The following is a 19,529-nucleotide window of genomic DNA, read 5'->3' on the forward strand; positions in this document are numbered from 1 at the left end:
CTTCGCTATAGCAAGTAATTTTGTCCGATTTTTATTTTGGTCTGTGCTTTTGGGATAAGGCTTGCAGCACATAGGTTAAGCATGAGTTGACTACCAAGTAAATGGTAGGCAGATGAGAACTGAGGAAAAACAAGCTTCTTTCTTTTCCTTTCACAGTCATATTTCTCTAATCACATTTCTACAGTCACTCTAGTGTTTTCACTCTGTGTCGTATTGTATATCCAACAAAACACGAGTAAGAGGGTGATGCATCTGTATCATTTACATTTAATGTTTCACATGCATTCACACCAGTACGCTGTATAGTACTTTATATCTAGTATATTTTTTACAGAATGGGGCTCATGTAAGCAATGATGAAATGCAGATTTTTGAATAAGACAGTACTCTGTTTTTGACTATATAGAGAGAAACATATACAGAGAAAGACCGGGAGAGTCAGTAGCGGCATGTACATCGGGGGCGGCATGGTGCAGGAGGTAGAGCGATTGTCCTTGGAACGAACATTCTTGGTTTGATTCCCAGTTCCTCTTAGCGTGTCGAAGTGTTGTTGAGCAAGACACTGAGCTTCTAACTGCTCCCCTGGGACTGATAGATGGCAGCCAACTGCTCATGGTTCATCCATGATGGGTTAAATGCAGAGAAGGAATTTCCCCACAAGAGATAAATAATGGATAAACTATTATTATTATTATTATTATTGTTCTTATTACATTCTGACTCACAGTGCTACACTGGCTGGATTACTGTTGTTTTTATGATAGCCAAACAGGTGTGAAACAGCACAACTTTACCTACTGTGCTGTGTTTGGAGAAAAACAACATTGATGCAGATCAAAACACAGAGCACAATGATGTAACTTAGGCAAGGCATGCTGAGAAGCTCCGCCCACGCATCCAAAGCTACAATATTTCTGTGAATGTGAAATAAACACTCTTAAAAAGGACTGGAGGCCTCTGAGCAAGCATAAGATTCAAGGACACTGAGGATTCCTCCTCTGATGTTTTTTCGTTTTTGCGGCTCCACTCGCCCATAGCAGACCTCCTGGGCACTGATAAAGCTTTTTACTGGGATTTGGAGAGACCAAGATCAAACACTGACACCCCCCCAAGCAAGAGAACTGTTTGATGCATCTGTCATTGCTGATTCAATAGAGCTCTTCTAATAGTGACTAAAGTCTCTTATCCCTTACATTTCCAAATTTCCTTTTTGCTCTCCATTAAAAAATATTTCCTGCACTTTGGAGATTCTTGCGTATCCTTGTTTAGAGTGCAGATTGCCGGTTAGCTTGTTTATACCCAGCGTATTCACCATTATCAGTTGAATATTTTCCAAACACAGTAAAAATATTCTCAGAATGTATGTAAAAACTTTAGAAAATATGTTCCTTTGCCCCAAAGCAGGGAGGCATTAGCCAAGCATTTGGCTCTTTGCTGTCCAAATCTGTCCCTGCCAGATTTTGATGCCCAGGGGCTTGCATATCATCAAGTTATCATCAGGGAATTCTTGAACTAGGTAAATTATGCATCCAGTTCTGATTTTGGGATGCATGTTGAGGAATCTCAAAGTATTGAGAAGTTCTAATTGTAATCCTTTTTTTTTTTTTTTTTTTTAAAAACTACTTATTTGCCTAACTGACAATTCTTTCATCAGACTTATTATTCTCTTTGAAACACATACTGTCATAGCACAACTACTGTTCCAAAAGCACACGTATTATTATGCTTGACACATTTCAGTTGGCCCAATACCTGGGTAGTAAAAATGTAGACGTGCACATATTTCCTTCTAAGTCCTGTTCTCATGCCAGTACACAGGCACACATACTTTATTCAGGTATAGAGGCTTTGAGGCCAAACAGGCGTCTCTTCCACCTAGAAAGCAGAAGCTGGTGAAGGAAGATAACGCAGAAAGAATGGGTAGTCTCTCTGTTTTCGCTGCAGTTTCGAAAAAGTATAAATCCTATGTGTCAGCAAATTAACAGGCATTATATATGTTCACCCCAGCTCTCCTCAAACCAGGGAGTTCAGGAAAACGCATTTGCAAGTACGCTTCTGATACACACTATAAGGTAACTGCAAGTAAAATGGCAGGATTTGCATTTATTTTCTGTGAACTTGCAGTACGTCAAAGAAATCAATTTTTAGGACAATGACTGTTCTTTATATTGTCCTTTAATCAGTTAAATGTAACAGCCACAAAAATAGTCACAAATTCAAGTTCAAGCTGAAAACTAAAATAGGTATTGGGCTATTGCAGGAACCGACTGAAGTCAGCACATTACAGAAGTCAAAGCTGCTGTCTAATGCCTTTTTTCCAAGACTTGTCATGAATATTAAATCAGCTGTATAACAAATTTGTATTTGTTAATTGATTCCGCATTACTAAAAAGATTCACTACTGTTTATATACGGTTGTAAACTGCTGATGGATTTGAAAAGCCTCAGCTATCTCAACGTCTCACAATTTACTGTTTTCTTTGTATGCAAACCTTTTATAGTAAACTTAGTGTGCACTTCTCCTGGTACATATGGAACATGCCAGCAGCTGCTGTTGTTGGTTTGCCCTTCTGCCAGACTTAGACGTCTCCCACTGGAACTGGCTGTATTGAGCCACTTGACGCTGAAGAGCTCAAAAATCTAATTAAATGTAGAAGAGCAAACACGATGGCCAGGCCTTTGAGGACTTTGACTATGCTAAAAATATGGGACTTTGAAGTACCTATTTAAGGAATGCTGCAAGGGTTATTTTCTTTCTACTGGGGGAAAAATGACACTCTGCAGCATTTTACTTTCTGCAAATATTTGTTCCCAACCATCGAATCATTATATACTCAGAGGGGAATGAAAAGAAACAGAAACAAAGCACTAGGCAAGAATTTGTATGATATTGAGTCAAAAGACAATTCACCTTTTTTCTTTGTTTGGGGCAGAAGAATTATATTTGTAGTATGAGTTTCAGCAGTTCTGAAGAGTTCCTTACAGCGGAGGGAGATATTTAAAGGAACTGATAATACATGCCTTAACCCTGTTACCTTCAAGCACCCCCACCTACTGAAAGGAAAACATTTAAACTTTTTTTTTTGTCAATATGTTAAGCCGTATTTTTTCTATTTGTTTTTATGAAACCTTATTTGATAGATAGATAGCTCATAACCTTTAGCAAATGTGTTCAGCAAGGATCGGGAAAACAAATGCCCCTGAATTGAACTCCTCCTTAGAATTCCACTGACAAGAAGAAATATGAATCAATGGCTGAATGTCTTTGCATGATAGCACCTGCTGCAAAAGTGCCAATAACACCTAAACCAGGAAGTGGTCAACAGTCAAACAAGAATGTTTACAGATTTTTAAGTCTCCTTTTGATCTCAATCTACCCGTTCACTCCTGAATTATGAGCTGCTGCCTCTGCACTTTTCTCCAACTAGAACATACTGTCTTGCTTTTGTTTACTCAAAAGTTGTGTGTTCGTGCGTGTGCGTGTGCGTGCGCGTGTGCGTGCGTGATGAATATCCATCTGCTCAGAGGGGTTTTGTAGCGGTTTTATGTCTCTCTCTTAATATATTTACAATAAGATTATGCTGTTGTGTTTCCAGCTGTAGAGCGCATGAGCGCCTGGAGAAGTACTGTCTCTGTTAATTCACCCAAAATACTACTTTGATTTTGCACACAGTTTCCCTGGATGCTTTGATTTTCTTTCTTGAACTAACAACTACCCTAATCCCTTTGTCATTATTTCCACTGTATCCAGACAACTTTGTTGTTAAAATCTCTTTGCCTGTCGTTCACAATTGCGACCACGTTGTGAAGTGTCGTTGTCTGGTGATAAAGATAACGTTATCATGGTCGGTGCATAATTAGTAGTCATCTATTCAGGCTAAGTTTTCAACTTTTGTCTATAAGTTTGACTATCATTCCTTTTGCCATAGTTTACCACTTTACTTTAACTTTGCAACATTGCCAGAAGAATTTCTGAAGAGATGTTCACGATGGCTGTGCTCTTTTATTCTAACTAATAATATGGGCTCTGTCACTGAGAGGAACATGAAGTTAGAAGAGGATACAGAGAATTTTTTAGATGGAGGGGGTTGATTTGCTGTGGTGACTTCAGAAGGCAGCAGCCAAAAGGAATAGAAAGTATGGAGAAAGATAAAAGAGCAGGAATGAAACTCATCCAGTTTTAAGTAATGAGGAACAAGGGGCCTGGTTTATTAATATCCTAAGTAAATATTTCTAAATTACATTTTTACTCTTAAAAGAATACATATATTTTTTTTTGTTTTGTTTTTTTGGTCTATTGAATGCAGTGATTGACTTGAGTTTCACAAATAACCAACTTGGTGCCATCATGGTATAACATGTAGTAGTTCAATGAAAGATTTAATCATGAGGTTAGTTTTTCATGGTGATGCTTGTTTAAAAACTGGTTAATTTTTACAGAGTTATTTAGAGATTTGAGATTTGTCTAAATTCTGAGTATTATCTTGTGCTTTTTACTTTAATTACAAATGCAGGGACAATGGAATTTACATTTATAAATTATGTTGTAAGTGTGGGGTCTAATGCTCCAATTTTGTTTTGTTTCTTTCCATTTATCCAGTTTTCATTAGAATGGAAAATGTGTGCATGTGCTCACACAAAACTGTCATGTCTCATGCCTCTGCACTGACCAGAGGAAATTGAATCCACCTATCCACTAAGTGATTAGATCCGCCCCCATCCTTCGTGACTCCGTCTCAGAAAGTCAACAGTGGTCAATCTGAACTGGCACTTAGCTTGGTTGATGATTAGTCCATGCTGACTAAGACACTCGAAAGACGCTCGAAAGGACCCACAAGTTGGTCAGATGATCGGCTAGCTACAAGGATTGGATCTTGGTGCATGAACAAAAAGAGCAGGTCACGTAAATCCGAGTCCGTGAGGTACTGCGATCGTTGCACAGCATTCTTTGTAGACATGCTCCACTTTCAATACAATATCTTTACCAGCCAGTTGCACAGAGAGCCCTAAATGTGAGGCACTGGATAGCAATCTAATGTCATGGGCAATTGCGGGCACCATGTGTGATGGTGAGGTCCAAGGTCTGATCAAGCTGATGATGTTGCCAAGATGGTCCATATTGTCGAATTCAGTCCTGACAATGGTGAGGCTGGCCAGGTCTAGTAAACTCATTCAGGTCCAAACAGGTGGGCCAATCATGCGGTGCTAACTCCAATTAACTGCCAAGAAGCGATGACCTTTCACAGCAGCCTGTAAGTTTTACTAAAAAGTGCTCCCTCAGCCTTGCATTAAGTGCCAGCGTGCATTTTTTTCTTTTAACATCTTTGATACCTTGAAGTTTTTCTCAGCATGTTCCCGGGTTGTTTCCTCTGCAGACAGTAAAGCCAAAGAAAGGAGACTGTAATTGGCATGTTTTGATCAAGACATATTTTGAATTTAATGACATGACTATATTTAGCTTAACCTAATTCCAGTCTTGCAATTAAGGTATCACAGGGGGGTTGCAGGTCTGTGTTCACTGATATATCTGAGTCATAATTTGACAAGGATGATGAGATGTTGGAAAAATTTATACAGTTGATGATGAAGATAAGATACAGACGTGACCTGTGCAAAAATGAAAATGGTCAGAGCCACTTTGAATACTTGAACTTTCAATTTTGTACTCGGGGTCTGTTTTCAGGAACTGCATTTTATATAACCAGCATAATTCGTTTAACCGATTCAAAGGCACTTTTGTACACGGAAAAATAAATAGAATACACATAGCACGTGATCATGGCCGTGCGGTGCTTTTGCTCACCGTTTCTGTAATCATCATCATTCTGACATGTTCTAGGTGCATATTGTTACACACGCACACAGACTTTCATGACATTTGTCAAGGACACTTGAACACAACACGTGGCAGAATGATCTCTTACAACTTGTTGGGGGATTAATACTTAGGTTATTTTTCAGGTTTCTCTTTTACCCATGGTATTTTTTCCTTTTAAAAAGATTGATTGAAAGTCTTGATCAAATTCTACGTGCTCTTTATGTCTCAGTGTTGCTTCCTAATGTTGTAGGAGTGCTGTAGTTTCCCACTTTTTTATCTATTCAGGTATTGGGCTCTTCAGAGACAGATACCATTCGCAATGCAAATCTGAAACTGCTGAAAACGCAATTTGAATCAGAAAAATGTTTACTCTGTGAAATCATAGTGAAGCCTATAAAAGCAGTAGCAGTGGATACTCGACCGTCATCTTGATTGTTGTGTTTATTTGAATCCACACACGTCCAAGGTGGCTGATAGCTGCTCCATTATCCATTGCCTTGGGTCAGTGTGCTAGGGGTGATGGCAATATTTGTGCATATAAGTTGTCAAAAGCCAAACAGACACTGCTTTTCTATCTCTTCATATATCTCAGAACATGGGACATTATGAATACGGAGACAAATGGGAAGAGAGGAAGCGCCATAACCATGGAAACCACCATTCAAGGCCTTTTTTTCATTAGCCATTACCTAAATTGGTGATGTTTTTCCCTTCAATTCCCACCACAAGGCCTCCCTTGGAAGTATTTCAAAGTATAAACTACATATTGAAAATCATATCTGCTAAGGTCAAAATAATCAAATAGAATCTCATTCTTACTCCAGAGAGCACGCTGTTTATACACTGCAAAAATTAGCAATAATGTTCTTCCTATTTCTGAACTGGCGACAACACATGCTGCTGCTGATTTCTCAAGAAGCTGCTGACCAAACACCAAAAAAACAGCCATAGAAATGTGCTTCTATATGAATGGGGGTCTGGAGGTGTTTTGTTTTTGAATTTTATGAAAATGTGATGTTTGATGATGACTTTCTTTCTAAAATTCTTGTCACTTAAAAAGATGTCCTACCGGATAAAAGCACCTTTTTTCCTTTGAATATATATGTTTTATGACAAATAGTTCTTCAATATATAAAAGCTAGTAACCAGTTAAAATTGCAATCTGATTTTTTTTAAGTTTCTTGAATACATTTCTTGTGAATTTATTATACGTGACCATATGTGGTAAATTTTTTTATTTATTTATTTTCCCTCCCTTTTGAACATCACATCCAAATGTCTTCTTTGAAACCTATTGTATGCTGTTTGCTGTTGAAGTGTTTGGCCCCGTGTCTGCCTCAAGTCTTTTATGTCATTTTGTGTTCAGCATTTAACTGTGTAAGCCCATTAGGTGAGAACTGATTTAAAGGTGAGGTCAATTCATAAGGCTGTGCATTTTAGAGGGAAAAAATGGCTGTTGGCTTGTTTTAATGTCTTATCTGATGAAGTAATAAAGTCTTTAAAAGTTCTGGAAAAATTACTTTACAGACAAAAGATGCTATGAGGAAAGCATTACAATCTGTCTGAATGTAAATTTCTGTTCTGCTTAGAATTGAATTGAAACACTTCATTTTTTAAAGATGAGACTACCTAGATATATGGTTTACCTGAACCGATCACGGAACGGGACTGGAAATGTGATTAGAAGATTTAAATAAGTTTGTAAGTTGGTAAGAAATGAAAATAGGGACATAGTATTTGTCAGGTCTAGGCAGTGAGTGATAAAAATGATGGTTGGTGTGTGGGGCCAGCTGGGAGAGATGGGATTCTGACACTCATATCAAAAGAATGGCTGTAAAATGTAGTCTTCTTTCCTGAACACTTCACTCCATCTCGCTCTCTGCCTCTCTCCTCTTACCCTGAGGTGAGGTAGATCATTTCTGTAAATGCAAGTCCTAATAGTTTGACATGCACTGCAGGTTTTCTTTCACAGAGACAACCTCAATGTCCCGGGGAGTCTACTCGTTCTTTTACTTGAAGACAGCAGCTGCTGCAGTCAAGATTCTTCTTTTTTTTGTTAAAAGTGCGATATCGTTGCTGTAACTTTTGAAAAAACCCTGTAGGGTTTGAGTCATTTAAAATGCATGCCATGTAAACAGCACTGCATTTTCAAATTTAGTTTGACGCTATGATCTGCTTCACATGTCATTGTGTTATCTTGTAGTGTTATAAAAATGATCTGAAGAAACCCGCAGAAGCTTACAGGGCCCTCACTGTGAGCTGCTCAAAGCTGTGCCAAGGTTCCCAACGGTCCTGAATGAGAAGTTTCACTCAGAAATATGTATGCTGGTGAGCTCGTATTGACGCCAGCATCGAAATCTGTCAATCAGGGATTAGGGTGGGAGTGCCAGCAAGAGATCTAAGTGGAAGGATGTTAATGACTTGAGTGTTGTGCTTGCGTGCGTGCAGACAAGAGTCACCTCTAGATGTAGGTAGTAGGCAGTACTTGTCTGATAAAACCTTTGCTTGTTTAAAAAGATGGAATATAAACTCTTTTGTTCTGAATTTGTCTGCAGATGCGAAAGTGATGTTATGCACTGTTGTGAAGAAGTACGCTAGATGATTCATTCCACTTTAACGCTAAGATGTGATAATCTCCCATTTTAATAAAAAGGTATGACATGTCTTGAATCTTTTTTTTTTCCATGGAGGAAAAAAGTGTAACTCTTAAATTTGTATGACACTTATAAAAAAAGAGAGCGTTTTAAAATAAGAAACACTTTTTACATACAAAAGCACATAACCTCTCCATACCTGTAAACTTATTCTCTTTTTTTCTCTCTGTGTTAAATTGGGCATTGTCATAGGAAAAAATTCAGAAAGAGAAAGTAATTCAGCAGCAACCTACTTGGAAGATTAAGCAGAAACCAGCTGGAGGTTTGTTAGACAGGTTTGACCCCAGGGCTCATGATCATGTCGGCAGAGGGTAGTAAGAGCAGGCAGTACCTGGGCCAGCGCTTGACCGGTGCATTTAAATCTGAAACAAGTTTTTGATGCATTTGCTCCTCCTTCTAGTAGTGAATTCAAATAGTTTGCTACTCTCTTCCAAACCAAAATTCTTGTTTGGTGGCAATAATGCAAGACCCAAATGTGCTGGAAATGCGATTTATTTTCCTCAAAAATCCTGCAAAATCACTATATAATTTCTTATTTTCAGTTACATGCTGATGATAGAGGATTCGCCTCATTATAACCAGCATGTTTTCCTGTCACGAGTTCCACTTTACTTGCACGTGTGCATTGTTGAGCATTCAAAGGACAAATATATCTCACAGTAAATTCCCCATATGAAAATTAACTGCCTTTAAAGGCAAATTTCTGCTGCTGCTGCTGCTTTTGGCCATATTTATCTCAAAGCCAAATGAGGCTGGACCCTTCAAATGGCAATCACAGTGAGTAGGTGGAGGACAGATTCATGGCTCTTTCTTTCATCAGTCAACCCTATGTTACGGTACGATGGTTTGTAAGTCCAAGGCTCCTTACCTCAGGTAGCTGTCAGTTGAATTGCACCGGTACACGGACTTCAAAGCATCTACAAACAAGCTGCACTGAAGAGGAACCAGTCTAAGGATATTATGTATACTGTAGTGTTTTGTTCAAACAATAGCCACCCAATCTGAAGATGCCAGTGGAAGGCTTAAGATCAATTTGCTTCTTTCTAAAGTTAGCTCCTTTGTCTTGGGGGATCAGAGGTAAACCACCTCCGTATGGCAACAAACCAGTCTCCATTTTGTCCTGACACACCAATGTTCTGTAATAAGAAGACTAAGAAATTAGATGACAGCATTAAGTAAACAATGGAGCGCCAAGAAATTACTTATCTTAAAAATGTGGACACGAGTGTGATTTATTTCTCATTTTGTTTGGAACCCAATCACTTGATTACCTTTTATGTCAGGTTCACATAGATCTGTTGTGTGGGAAAACCACTGAATCATATCTAAAAATATTTCCATGAACCAGATATCCTCATAAAGTCTTTGAAGGAGACAAAGTAAGTTGTTTAAGTGGATGCTGTGATTATATGATTGCATGTACAGTATATGTTTAATAAACCAATTTACATTGCAGTCTTCTCAATCTGTACAGGGTCAGTATTGGGTCACCATATGGTTACCAGCAGGTGATGATGTAATGATGTCATTATTAGTACACAAATGCCAAAAGGCGAAAGGGGAATAGTCTGGCTAGATTCTGGTTAGCTGTAATTCATATGACCATTCAGTGCAGATGTTATGAAGAAATGGCAGCTTAACATGTTTGTACTTTTTGAGAGACAGGATTGTCTCATTTTGCGGCTGAGATTTGAAAGAGGTAGAGCTGAGGCTTGCATCAAGTCAGCCTTCCCATCAATTTTATTTTCTTTCTTTTGATAATTAATGAATTAATCTTTTTCCCCTTCTTCAAAGGAGACACAGAACTACTGTGATTTTCTGAAACTCCTGTTTTTTGGGGTTTAACATTGAGTCACAGAATGTGTATCTCTAATAACCGCTCTGCAGGCAATGTTGGTGCTTTGCTCATTTGTGTCCCTGTAAGCCATTTCGGCTAATTGTGTCAGACACACCAGGTCGGAAAGTCCTAATTCTAAAGCACAAGCTATGATCTCAACTAATTTGAGTCGTTTAAACAGTTACGTGAACTGTTACATCTTTGTGAAGGATACTTAGCAAGGGAGATTTATAACACTTAATGCAGCCTAATGTATTAGGGACTCATGGATGAACCTCAGTGAAAAATAATCTTGATTATGATGAATCATGATTATGTGTGATGCAACATTACATTACAAAGGTCTTTCATGTATCATGCATTTATCATTAATGTAAGGAAAAATGCGTGCTACCTCCTCTTTTTTTTTTTTTTTTTTTCTACTGGTCCTTTGCTGACCCTAATGCACCAAAATCACCAGTCATCTCAAAAGTTATCCAGTGATGGCTGATGGTCATTGTCTGTTTTTAGAATATAACCACATGTGTGTATGTGTGTGGTTAAAAAGCATTCATCAGAGCATTCTTGAATGACTGAATATTTTCGTTTAGACCTCTCTGGTTTGACTGTCCCTAGATCTGTGGACGAGCTGTGGAATCAGAAAATTTTATGGCTTCTGTCTTTTTCTAATGGACATATATGATTATGGACAACATAGACCCATACAATCCCTTCTGAGTTGAAGTGTACTAAGGCTACTGCTCCTCTCTGATAACACACCATGTACCTGTCTATCACTAGATTGCTTTTGAAGAACAGTGTGTTCTGCTGTATTCCATAACAGTGAGTCACTCATTAGTGATACAGAGCTTTAGCACACTGTACTGACATCGGCTGCCAGGAGAAAAAGACAGCATCATAACGGACATTTCCAAATTGTCAGTGTACACCGCGTTTATGTTTTGATTTGTCGTCAATTTGACCTGACTCCATTTAGATGAGATCTGTATCGACTTGACGATAAATATAGCTGGTCTTACTATCTAAGGTTTTATTTGGGGATGAGATTTTTAACATCTAAACATAGCAAATACAAAAACATCTCTTTGACCCAAATTATGATGAGAATGAATAAATGAAACACTTTATGGACATCAGACCAAATTTAAAACATACACATGTGATGAAATAACCGATTTCCCAGCAATATAGAATGCATTGCTTTGTGCAAGCTAAAGTGAGCAAATGCTTTCAGACTCTTAAGATATTTTGATCATTTACTCAATCTCAATTAGGTATTTTAAATGTACACTGATCAGTACATCCTACCTGTGTGCCTTGGGGAGAATTAAAGAGACATTTGGTCATATAATGTTATCTGTGCTGCCTGACTCTACCAAGCACCAAATTTTAGGCTGATAAAAAAAGATAAAGGCACAGAAGGCCACAGTAATTGTTATCCTCTGTATCAAGAATTATACAGGCATGTTCATTTGGGATTAATTCGCCAAAAAAGACAACCTCTTAATTGAATACTCTGATCCAATCGACTGGACTGAAATTGGGGGGCAGCCCTATACTTTGATATTTAATTGTTTTGAGGTTGTGGTTTAATATGACCTTAATGTGACCTTAAATCATTCTGATCCCTGATGAAAAATTGACATTTGACTGGGCTAGACTCAGCCAAGGTTTTGATCATGTTGCTAACTTGAACTTTGATGTTAAGATGTTAAAAAACTTGACACTCATTTTTATCTATTCCACCTTCAGTTAATAATAGAACCAAAAACTCTGTCAGTAGTTTAAAAGTTATCCTAAATAGTTCTGAAACGTGGAGCAAACTTTTTGGGAAAATGCTGATTGTAAAATAAGATCAGACCCTAGTCATCATAAAGCTCAGCCTTGTTTTATGCATTATGATTATATTTAACTAACCTCAGGGCTAATAAACTGCATTTTTATCATTTGTATTAGACTGTTATACCGCTAAACGCTAAACCTTTAAGTTTGAATTTTTTTTGTGCATGTTGGTTTGGTGATTTCCCAAACATTCACTCTTACCAACAATTAGATTGTTCTTAGAAATCCCTCTTCACTGGAACAATTGGTCATTGTTTTTTCATTTCAGTGATGCATTTTTAAATATCCATCAGCCAACCACGTGTTGTTGGGGTGCTTAGTTCTATGGTTGTCACCTTAATTTAGTCACTTTATACTGAATCACAGTCACAGCATGTGCGTCTTCCTGGGCCTAGTGTGAACATCCATTACACTGTCTGATGATTGCTATCATCAAGCACATTCCGGTCGACTCCATAGCTCTGTCTCAGCCCAACAGCTCGGCCAAGAAACGACATCTGAAAAGAGGCCACATTAAAAGATCCCCCTCCTTCAACCAAGGGCACTCAGCTGGTACATGTTAAGGATGGTCACAACAGGAACCCATTTCCATAGATTGGTCAAATTCGAAATGTTCCATTGGATTTTCTACTGGAAAACTTATGAAAATGGGGGGATCAGAATTATTGGTTTGAGTAATTGGTAAGTCTGTTTTACATATCTTCTTTTTATGTTGCCTTGGTTGATAAACAGCAATGTGCAGTTGTCTTTCTTTTGCACTAACAGCCCTCTTGATGTTTGTGCATGTGTATGTTGGTCTGAAGATAATGGCACATGAATTCAACAGGCTTTTATAACCACTCAGCATTACAAAGAGATATGTAAATGATGAGCAAAACTGCATATCAAAACTGCTTTTGGTTACCAATGATTATTCCAGCAGAGTAACTCAACATCTTACAGAATATAAAGCAATAAAGAACATTGCCAAAGAGTTTCTTCCATTTTTCTAAATGACCTTTTTTCCCCACTTAGTCATTTGAATCTTAGTCCATGTCTCTTGATTTGAGGTAGATTTGTTTGAAGCATGCAGCAGACAGACCAACTGTAATATTGTAATTATCAGTATGCATGACTGTATTTGAATGTGAAATGAAAAGGCTATTACAGCTCAATATCATGCCCAGTGGAATATATGCAATGTTTCTTTTCCAGCAGAAATCACTCTGTTCTCCCTTTCCAAACCTCCGAGATTCCAAATCTCCTGAAATTTCTATCTTTATTGTTCCATCAATTTTTCAGGAATGTCTTTTTCTCATGTACTTTCCTGCCTTTCACCCTATCACACTGTTATTTCTATAATCATACCATTATATATACACATTACCCATGAAATCTTTTGACAGGAGCCTATAATCAGTTCCACCATTGTTTAATGCTCATCACACCGTCTAAAAAACTTGCCTTTTTCCCAGGGATTGGCATTAGAGAGCACTTTCAACTTGGGTGGAAGATTGACAGGGAGAGTTAATGAATGAGCGACCTCAAACCTGCACTCAGGGTGAAGGTGGAGTACATGTTTCTCGTTCCACACCTACTGAAGCTTGATATTGTTTACTTTCAGCCACTAGCTTAATACACCCGATATATATGCATTCAATTTTTTAGGCATTGGCAAGATTGTTACACAGTTTTGCGAAGTGTAATGCTGATCATGATATATTTACTATATAAATGCAGAGCGCTGTTTACTTCAGTCTCTTACCAGTGATATAATTTACACAATTCTGTACAGTATTTATTATACCTATAATATGTATACACCCCATTTATTGATGTTCATAATTTGATGCTGCTATGCAATGTGCCCTTCAATTGCCCCTTGGGGACAATTTTTTTTTTTTTTTTTTCTGATTCTGAATTTCAATCATTCCGTTGTTTTACTTGGTTTCTATATGTGGCAGCTAAATTTGTCCAATCATGAATGATCATTGAGTGTGCAAAAGCCTTCATGTTTTTGGACATTTTCCAACATGAAAAAAACATCTACTATGACATAATAGAATACTAATTTTATATGGCTATTTTTGTGATACTGCTCTGGGGAAGAGTTTGCATAAAGAAAAACTTTGTGATTAAATCTACCATGATCCATCCAGTGGTAAGAACTGGGCTACTCTCATCCCATTGTTATCTCAAGGTACCTACCTGAATAGACAATTATAAGAAATTACCTTTCTAGTGATGCAGAAAAAAACAGTATATATGCTATAAATGATTGTTTTTACCTTATTCCTGGCACCTCTGCTTCCAAGTCTTCGTTTTTTTTGTCTTTCTTTGTCTTTTCTCCTCTCTTCCATACACAGTTCTTTCTGCCATCCGCTTCCTCCACAAACCCTCATATGATTTCGATTCATTATGCTTTCTCCTTTTTTTTTTTTCTTCACTTTTTCTGTCACTCCTTAATTTCCTTTATCTGCTCTCCAATCCATATTTTGACTCTTATCATCAGATCTCTCCTCCTTTCCTCTCCCTAATCCATGCTTCTCAAGTTGTATTTTTTCCACACTTCTATTGTCTCTCCGCATTCTGTGTTAATATTGCACAGGATTTCTTCTTCATTGCTATCTTAGAATGGAGACTTTGGCTCGTTCTCCCGGGATCATTTGTCTCAGTGCCAGGCCTGTTGTACTTGCTCTCTCCAGTGAGAGTCACTGCACTTGCTTCTTGGGTTCTACACACTGTCAGAGGAGTCCCTGTACGCAGCAGTTACAGATCACCCCGGTTGAATGAAGTGGAATTGCTCAGTTTGTGGCAAGCAACCTCCTGTCCCAGACAGGTACATTAACCAGAAATGAGACAAGTTTGACTTATTTTACTAAGGATTCTGAATAAACATTGAGACTTCAATCTCCTATTTCTAATGAAAGTCTTTTGTCTTATGGTAGTGCAGACAGCTCAGCTATACCCGTCTCCTTTTACCACTCTGTACATTAACCCCATCTGCACTCGTAGTCTGTACCTTTTTCTACCCAAATGATACAACGCCTCAGTCTTATCAGTTTATCTTAAACCAAGCCAGTTCTGTGCTTCTAAATTAACAGCTTGGAGTATGTTGCGTAAATATGTGGCGTATTAGATACTGCAACTTCAGATTTATCATCATTCTGTATATATTCATTTGTGAATGAGTCATTGAAACTTTCACATTTAGTGAAATGACTTCAGTCACCTCTTTGTTGCATGAATCCTATTTCCTGGTACTCATTTAAAAACTGAAAACTGCTGTTTTTTTTTCTTTTTTGTTTTTGGGTTGTTACTTTTACTATACTTCACTCAGAGAACGTTTTTTTTTATTCTGTATCGCAGAATAGGGCATTGTTGCAAGCATCCCTGACATGTTTTGTTGTTACATCCTTTCCATTTGTATAATAGTTTGATTCCTAACACAATCATACATCTCAGTTTTGAGTCATACTGTCCGCTGACGGTGGACAAAACAGTTTCACATTGCTGAATGAATTGTGAGTACCATTGACTCTTGACATTCTTTTTTCATTCCTGTCACTGAAATAAAAAGTATTTACATATGCAAATTAATTTTTTAATGCCTGCAAGCTGGTGCTACTAAAAGCATCTTACTTTGCCGTTTTTGCCTCCACAGCATGATCATGAATGCAGTAATCCCATAACTCCAAGGGAATCGCATTTTTTTTCATGAATACTCTGACCCAATAACTCAGAAACTCACATAGACAGAACAACATTTCTCACTGCAGCATGAAATAATTGTGTTAATTTGATTATGATAATTATTTTCTCTTTTTATCGTGCATATGTGATAGGCAGGCATTTGAATTGTTTTTGTTGCAAAGTGAGGTCTTATCTTTTAAGATTTTTAAACTCATACTGTAACAATCATCTATGTACCATATCGTGTCTATCTTTGCGGGCTGGAGATTGGTGGAACCGCAAGTAACAGACCAACATTGGTGGACTGTAATGTTTGCATTTAACCTATTTGGTGACTGAAAATTTCTCTTGATACATTCAGATGCAGAGGTAGGAGGCTCCACATGTATTTGTTAACTTGTGTGAAGTGGATTGGTATAAACAGTCAAGGGGAGGTTCTTCTGAGGTTAAATGTTAAATGCACAACAAAAGGAGTCTATTTAAAGGACACCGCCTCCCACTCATGAATGATTCAACCACAGTTTGCCCCTCCCCCCTGCGTTTATGAAGATCAGCTGGAGGAAGTGTTAGCTCAGCCAATGGGATTACAGTACCAGATTGACTTTGTGTGTGTGCCTGTGCATGCAGCTGAGAGGGAGAGCGAGTCCGGACACGTAGCAGCGGCTCCCATTCTGTGTTTGTGTGTGGAGAAAATGTAGGGCAGTTGCTTATTTTCCCTCCCTGTTCCATATCTCTTGCTCCCTACCTTTTTCCTCTGTCTGTCTTCTTGCTCTGTGCCGTGCTGCCGTAGCTGCGGTTGTCACAGTGACTGCTGTCATTGTTGCTGTAGCTCCACTTCCATATTTTCCCAGTCCTGGCTCTTGTGTTTCTTTCTTTTGTTTTGACTTACCTCAAGGATCCACAGCGGGGTCATATAACCTCCCTGAGAACGCCATTGTCTGCTCAAAGGTGTGCTTGTGTCTGTGTTTTTGTATCGGTGTTTGTCTGCCTGTGTGTGTTCTATGAGAAAGGGACAGAGAAAAGTGAGGTGCCCCAGGATCCAGTCATGAATTACTGTTGGAAAATGAAGATTCAGGTATAGATTCTTATTTTCGATGTGTTGTGGGAAATGTTAAATTGTGTGTGTTCATTTTATCAATGCTCATTTTCTATGCAGCAGCATGTGTTCTAATGCAGTGCTGTTAAAATATGTAGCTTTTGCTTCATGTCTATGTGCATATGATACCTGATTTATGTATGAAAGGAATGGCAATAAAAAGGAGAGAAGGATCATCATAGTTTCCAGTCAGTGGTTGCTGGTGAGGCCTTCTGTCTCCGTGGTGATGGCAACAGTCTTCTGCTGCAGTAGCTGAGACATGAAAGATTTGCTAGGAATGTGTGGTGGTGTTTATCTGTATGTGAATCTAAAAGGAAAAGGTAAAGCCAGACATAAAGAAATTAATCTACATAGAGAGTGGCTGTCTCTGTGTTAAGCATGTGTCAGTGTATATCTTAGCAGGTACATTGCGATTTGATAGTGCTGTATCATGTTTTTTTTTTTTTTTCCAGCCCTATATCCTGCAGAAATTTGTGTATAATTAAATGGTTGGTGTTTTCATCACACTGTAGATTATGTGTGTGCATTTGGGAGGAGCATCCGCTGTCTCTTCTTTGTAAAAAGTTGACCCACTTTCTCCAGTGCCCTTGCCCTTTGTTTGGGATGAATGGGAGTGCGTGGTCTACTGTATCAGCTTTCAAATGGAAATGCCGATGTCCTAACACATTGCTGCCTGATTGTACTTCTGTGAAGAGCTGAGCGTAATATTGCTACATTACCAATATTATTGCATTTGTATATGATATCTACATCTCATTTTTGTCTTAGACAATTATTTGATTGTGCATTACCTAACATTGAGCAAGATTTGACAATTGGCAGGAAATTGTCCAAGAACAAACCTGTAACTGCCAAAAATCAGCATCGAGTGTCTTACAATTTGCAGGAAATGTGGAAGCAGTTAAAATGAAATGAACATGAATGTGCCAGAAAATTAGCACATCGCTTAGGATATGCTAAAATGCAAAGTTTGGATAAAAGTGGAATTAAAAACGTTCAATGTCCATCTATGTAATGTGATTTTCCCCATACCTAAAGAGAGGTTACTTTCCCAAAAAGGAGGTTATTATTAGTTGTTTTTTTCCCCTATCAGTTTTACCTCATATCTGTTGAGATAGAAATTAAATGTTTAATTTTGAAAACTTTTATTCAAGAATCAGCCATGGCCATGTGTAAGCCTTGTTCGTTGGTAAACATGTCAAATGATATAGCACACAACCCAGGATTTGACTCAAACATACTCAGCCCTTTGTGGCAAAGTGATCTGGTATTGACATATATATTGACATATTGTGTCCTTTCGGTCCACAGCTCTGCATAGCATGTCACTGAATGATGCACCAATTCACAGAGCTTTGTGTCAAATCCGCAGCTGGGGGGAGGGACAGGAGAGGGTGAGGAGGGGAGATTAATGCAGTCACATGTCATGGAGGAGCTTAAAACCTGTTAGTGAGGGCAGGAGAGAATCAAAATAGCAATGAGGAAAAGGAAGGAAGAATGAGTTTAGACAGTGTACCCATTCATGATGTGTTTTACTTCTCAGTGTGGTCTGACTTTACCCTATCAGAACCTTAGGCGGCATCAGCAGCAGTTTCTCCCGCTGCTTCTTGTTTACCTCTAAAAGGCATGTAGTTTCATCTTGAAGCCCTGGGGGCTTCAAGATGCAGACTTGGTGTTCTTGGTGCATACTCGTTGTTCGTCGGATTGGATACTGTAGGGGGGAAATGAAAAATAGAAATAAACTTGTTTCAAATGTTTTCAGATCAGGCTCTCGAGCTAATGTTTCTATAAGCAGCTGCTACGTGCTGCAAGCTCTGAAGGGGTTTGTTTGGTGGGTTTGGGCCTCAAGCTAATATCAGACACTCCTTATCAAGTCTTACAGTTCCCCTTAACTGTAAAATAATAGTGGTTTCGGTTTCTACCACTCATTTCAAGACAAGTCAATATTTCACCCATCTCAGAATCATATTGTCTGCTTGTAGGAGACAGAAGATAAGAATCTTGTTGTCTATAAGTGGGAGAAAGATGGGCTTACTTTCTTCATGGACCAATCACCCCTGCTGTCAAATTTCTATGTATTGAACATTTTTGGGCTGAACTACCGTCCTTGGTCCTATCCTTGCAGACAGACAGCTGCAATAGATCACCATCTACATTACCGTCTGTTGAATATAATGTCCCCTGTGTTTTCTCATATCCTGTATGGACGTACTGATGTAATTATGAAGACAGATGAGTGACAGATAGAGGAGTAGGAAGGGAAACCACAAGCTGGCATCCTGTTTGAGGGTGCAAGGCAGACATTGGTGTTCACAAACAAACAGTCTGCAAAAGCTGCCATTTTTTTTGCATTTGTCTCAGGGTGTTCTTCTATTCTCTGGCAGCTGTCACACTTTGGTGTCTGCTTCAGTTTGATGAGGTTTTATGATGCACACACACAAATACACAGATGCAGATGTAGGCTTACAAATGGGAGAAGATTGGCAGACCTAGTGCCCTTTTGGGGAGAAACTAAAGAATGATGCACTCGAATAAGACATAATGATGCAACACAAATGTGTTGCTGCTGCATTAGGAACTCCATTTATCAAATAGGTGGTTTGTTAAAAT

At 38.4% G+C, this 19,529-nt stretch overlaps 1 protein-coding gene across 1 annotated transcript in view; it reads left to right on the top strand.

Annotated features, from left to right (window-relative positions):
• The window catches only part of marchf8 (membrane-associated ring finger (C3HC4) 8), a 74,169-nt gene that overhangs the window by 24,559 nt on the left and 30,081 nt on the right, over positions 1–19,529 (top strand). The window lies entirely within an intron of this gene.

This window comes from Fistularia commersonii, chromosome 2, assembly GCF_037954325.1.
Source record: "Fistularia commersonii isolate RoL2024-O1a breed Wild chromosome 2, RoL_Fcom_v1.0, whole genome shotgun sequence".
Taxonomy (NCBI): Eukaryota; Metazoa; Chordata; class Actinopteri; order Syngnathiformes; family Fistulariidae; genus Fistularia; species Fistularia commersonii.